Source organism: Zonotrichia leucophrys, chromosome Z (assembly GCF_028769735.1).
Source record: "Zonotrichia leucophrys gambelii isolate GWCS_2022_RI chromosome Z, RI_Zleu_2.0, whole genome shotgun sequence".
Lineage (NCBI taxonomy): Eukaryota > Metazoa > Chordata > Aves > Passeriformes > Passerellidae > Zonotrichia > Zonotrichia leucophrys.
The window spans coordinates 20,087,921-20,093,920 of NC_088200.1; positions in this window are offsets into that span (position 1 = coordinate 20,087,921).

Here is a 6,000-nt window from a genome sequence, read left to right on the forward strand (position 1 = left end):
TTACAAATTGTTTTAGAACCCAGTTGAGATTCTTTCTCTACCATGCAAATGATAGCTCTCCAATATTCCAGACTAAAGTCATCCTGCGGAAGACTCCACAGTGAGAGCTTTGATCTGCAAAGGATTAGATTATATTGAGAGCTTTACAGCAATAAAACACCTATGCACTCAACATAAAATTATGTTAAATTGATTGATTGTGTCAGGATCATGGTTAGACCAGAAAATTGCTTAAATTCAGGCATATCCTGCTGTCAGATGCATTTCACTATAGCTTGGTTTTTCTCTGGCCCTTGGGCTACTATTGTAGATTCTGTTTCACCAGCACTAGTGTAAGAAATTGCTAAGAAATCAGAATGTATTTCAAGTTTGCTGGCAGCAAAATTTGCTCCTGTGTTACTTCTACTGACAGTAACATGTGTGAAAGTAGCATCTGCAAGTTAGAGCTTATTTGTTCAATATGTTATTCTGGTCATTTTCACAGAAAAACTTTTAAGCAGAATTTCCACTTCTAATGTCATGATTCAGAATTATCTTCTCTACAATAAATACATTGTAATAATTACAGTGTAACGCTCTGGTACACAATAAAGAAATGGAAATAATTGCAATGTAATACTCAAGCATTCTTGATCTTATATATGAGACTAATAATATATATAATATATATAATATATATAATATAATAATAATATATTGAAACTAAGAACACAGCTTGTGTAAACCAGCCTAAAAGTTAGGCCAAAAACCCTAAGAATAATTTTGCTTGCTTGGTTTTAGTCAAGTCAAAGTTGTGTTCATGACACAGCATTTTAACAAGAAGAACAGATTTAGAGGAAAATACATATTCCTATGTCTCATAACAATGTCTGAGATAAAAACAGAAGGGTTTTGACTGGAGCTGTTTTTCCCCAGTTCAGCAAGTAGGCTTTGAGGACAGTATGTTCATGCCTGTGCTATAGCACCAGGGATCTGAGCAAACAGTGATTTTATCCAGTGAAGCTCTAACTTCCAAAAGCTGTCTTCTTCAGCGTGCCTTCACTCTTCATGATCAAGTACTTGTCACCATGTACAGACAGACAAAAAATAGTTATAGGATACAATAATAGATAGATGATAGATAGATAGATAGATAGATAGATAGATAGATAGATAGATAGATAGATAGATAGATAGATACGGATGTGAATACAGGCATTGATATAGGTAGGTAGATATAGATATAGCTAGATATAGCTAGAGATATAGATATATATGTAGATATAGATATAGATATAGATATAGATATAGATATAGATGGATAGAGGTATAATAGGAATAAATTCTGTTTCAGTCTGGGAGGTAAAATCTAGTGGTTATGAAACATATATGTGGTTTCTCTGGGAACTTCTTGGCTCCTGCTTTGCAATTCCTGAACCAAAGTTAAGCCTGTGATTTCCCAGTTACCTAACTGCAAAGAGTCAGGCATTGGATCGAGAGTTGTTAAAAGGGGAGCAAAGTAAGGGGATGCCCCAAATCTCCATTTGTTTCTCTTAGCCTCACAGAGCCCACGAGCTATGTGATGGATGTGCTGCACAACCTACAGCCTGTTTGTGTCTTGGGTCTGTCTGTTCCCCATGATAGGGAAGCAGAGGAACAAAGGTTTACCTTCTGGCAAGGAACAGATGGATGAATGGAGTCCTGCTTGATGTGGACACAGGAGCATAATTCTATTTGGTTTGAGAGAAAAGCATGTGCTGGACATTGGGACAGGGCAAGAGGAAAAGAATGGCAAAACACTCCAAATCATTGATGAATCCTGACTAAGGGAGATAGTGAGTTGTTACTCCTTGTGTATGCACAAGAGGATGACACCGCTAGCTCCCCTCCTCTGCTGTGGCACACAAGCAGCACCTGCACTAGCTACTCAAATAAATCTTGGTTTCTACTGTTTCAGAGCCTAAATGAGCACTGTTTGAGTCTCTTCTCCACATCACAGATACTTTTTGCTCCTTTTAGCAGAAATCTAAAAATACCCCATCAACTAACAAAAGGTGACCTGCCCTCCTGAGCTCCTGCATGCCCACATTATTTCTCAAAGAGACTAGTTTTTCACTTATTCCTTCCAGACCATTGTAAGGACTTAATTCCAATTAAGAATCTTCTATGTTTCTGTCTTCTAAGAAGCAACAGGTTTCCTTCTATTTTTTTAATTGTTCTGCAATTAGCATGTTTTGTACCTTCTGCTGGCTAATGTCCTAAGGAGTCATGTCATACTCCTCCACCAAAACAACACTTGAGAGCATCCTCATGGTTGAACAAATGCCTATTATGGCTATTCAGGTGGCAAAACCAGTCCACTGGTTGGTGTGACTCCACCCACGTGGATCCTGTGTCCAGCTGTTGTCTGTTGTACATTTAACAAATCCCATTTTAACTGGGAATTCCTGCAAATTTTGAAACATGAATGGTCAATTGTGGAGTCATAATGATTGCAGCTGAGGAATATAAACAGAGAAGATAAACTTCTGAGTGCTTTTCTTCCTTTTGTTTTTAATTACCCACTCACTTCCTGCTGTTCCTACTGTTCTGCCTTCTGATGCAGCAGTGTGTAGGGTTCTTAAGGCAAGTGCTGTGATCCTTCTCTGAGCATTGTTCTTGCATCTTGAGAGCCAGACTTAATAAAAATTATTTTACTTTGTAGTGCTAAGGGGCTTTTTAGAGTTAAGAGTGTATTACTCCTTAAATTCATTGCTGGCAGAAGACCACTGTTGCATATTGGAAGACCTCTAATCCTGATCCTTAAAAGACTAAGCATTAGGATTAGAATACCTCACATCCTGGTTTTTAGTGTACTAAGGATTAAGATAAGGTCTGACCTATGACAGTTGTGTGGACCCCAGCTAAGGAAACAGCCTGCCCACCTTAAAAATCATACAGAGTGCAGAGCAAGAACCAGCCAGGCAAATGTCAGGCAGTTACTAACAAGCCTTTTGACTTGTAGGGAATGGTCCATTAAAAACACTGGGTGATTAATATTAAAGATAATCCTTGGAGCATGTAAAAGAATCCCATGTAGCTTCAGGAGATGGACAGCTAAATCCTTGGAGCCAGTATACACAATTATGCCATCTGACCCTGGGGATACAGACCTTGTTTTTGAAAGCAGCATGCTTTAGAGGAGAAAGTAAATGGAAAAACTTGCTCTTCTAACCCAGAAAAAGAGCCTTGAATATTCATGAAAACAATGTTTTATTCAGAGGAAACAGAAGTTAAGGTTTTCTCCTCGTAAGATTGAGGCTAGCACGATTTAAAAATGTGAAACTATGTGAATTAGCAAAAAAGAGAATGTACATTTTCTATATATATTTATATCCTCAGAAATACTGTTACAATTAATTTTTTTTGCAGAACTACTAGACGACAAAAAGTAGTGTTTTACATATCATATGAAGTAAGTTAAGCCTTAGATCATAAGACTCACTGTTCCTCTATACCACAAGTGGTCAGAACTCATTACCACTAATTTAATGGCTTTTTATTTTAATCTGAACTCTACCCTACTAAAAGGAAAATTCTTATATTGAAACTACTTAAAATATTTTTTCCCTTTTTGTCTTATAAAAGTATTATATTTGTCTTATGACTTTTATATTAGTGTTGGCACTACATGTTTTGCTCAAAATTAAGTCCATAATTTCTAGTTTTCCTGTGGGAAAGAGAAATAAAGGCATAATTATTTCCTTGTACCAGACAGAGGCAGCTTCTGTAGTGTGAGAAGCTCAGTATTTTATGAATTAGGTAAATAAATAAGCCTCTAAAGTAGTAATGCTTCTTGGATTTTGGAGGGGAGATTTGAAATGTATGTCTACTTCTCTGTAGAAAGAATAGAGAAAGCAGGAAAGGATGGGGGATGTTTAATCCCATTAAGTGTGAAAAAGATGAAGAAGCATGCCTTCCTATTAAGATCCATTCTAGGCCAAAACTGGGTACATGGAAAACAAATTCATGACAGTGGGAGTCATTGTCTTAGCTTGACTATTAACAGCTGTAAGATTATGCCTGCGGTGATGTTTTCGTTTGCTCTGCCAGGATACAGTCAGCAGTGGCTGCTCTACTGCTTCTTAAGGTCAGATCCTGATCCAGCAGCTTCTCAGACAATAGCTCTAAACATCAGATTTCACTGATAGGAATTTGTATTTACAGGCATTAAACTCTGGCCTTAACTGAGTTATGTTGTGACTATAAATGTTATTTTTGGCTTGCTAGTGGAAAAACTGTATCTCCAGGTTTGCTATAGTGACCAGAACAGACAACTGTTCCTCAATTCAGAGTGGAACTGGGGTCTGTACAATCCCAGAAAATGTGACAGGATATGATTATCAGTTTTAGAAAGACTGTACTCCATTGTGACTATGTGTTTAAATTGATAGGAAAGCATGTTCATCCATCTGCCCACCGTCCTGTGCTTTGGCACACATCTGCTTCCAAACACAAAACCCCAGAACAGTGGGACAGTTTGGGTTGGAAAGGACCTTGAAATCATCTCATTTCAATGTCCCTGCCATAGGGCAGCCAGAGGTTCTCTAACCAATTTGTGCCAGTGCCTCACTACCTCCACAGGGAAGAATTTCTTCCTAGTATACAATCTCAATCTACATTTCTTCATCTTAAAGACATTCCCCCTCTTCTTGTTATTACATACTCTTGTCAAAAGTGGCTCTCATGGGATGTGACACCTGGCACCTGTCCCTCCCACAGAGGAGAATGGAAGATGCCTAGGCTCAGAAGGAGCTGATGAGCAGAGGTGGCACCTGCACTGACAGCCAAGATGTGGATAGCAGATACTGTTCATTTGCAGCTCTTGAGTTGTACCACAAGAGCTTTAGGCTCTACTTGCCCCCCTGCCATGCTGTGCAGTGTTCAGCATCAGTGCACATAATGCTTGCCTGGCTCTTGGCTTTTCCCTACAGAAAGTAGAGTGTATCTGAAAACATCTCTCTTGTTTCTGACTAGATCTTTATTATCATGAGGTTCACCCTCCACACCCCACATACAGTAGATATGCACACAGCACCAGCCCTGCCCAGGAGGTATCTGTGTACAGCAGAGACAAAATAGGGTTTGTTTCTGCAGCTTCCTTGGCCCAGATTCTTGCTTTCCAGATTCTTGCATGTGGCCACAGTGACAGCTTTGGGCAATGCTCAGGTGACAGCTTAGAATTTCTCTCTCTGACAGCCCTCATGAATGTTTATTTTATCTCTATTGTCATGCTGTAGGGATGATCTTCTTCCAGAGGACTATTGCTCCCATACAGTTTGCAGGACTGGGTGGCACAGAGTTAAAAACATTGCACTTGCCCCACACTTCTGGTGTCCTGAGGCTGGAGAGCTTGAAGAGCGAGTTACACCTGATCAAATCCTGCTTTATAGCTTCAGTCTATGCAGTCTAATGGATCGTGCAAGCTCCAGCTATGTTCTGTAAGAAAATCTGGTGATTGTCTGGACCCCCAGGGCGTGTATAGGAGCAGTGTGTTAGGAACTTTGGAATCTGGTTTGGCATAAATTTAGAGACGGGACACAGGAAGCTCCCGGCCAGGCCCAGCACACAACGAAGGGAGAGCAAACTACCTTATTGGTGTCTGTGGATCTTTTCAGGTCTTGGCTTCAGCCCATGACAAGGATACCTGGGGCTCTGAGTGAGCTCTACAACATGGAACACCTGTGCCCTCAGCAGCACAACTCACAGCCCAGGACATACAAAACCTGTCTTGTCCTCCTTGTAAGCGCCGCCTGAAGAGTGGTGTGAGGCTACCTTCACAATCTTTAATTATGTGTCAAATAATGATGGTTTAATCAGCAGATGATGTCTGCTGATACAAGGTATACCCATGTCTGCTTCGTCAATTGGTCTCTGAAGCTGTAAAAATAGCTCTGTTGGACTCTGATGTTGTTTCAGGCTTGTTGAATTTCTTTTTTTAAGAGCTGATCTTAAATGATTTCCAGGAACACATGAGGTCTG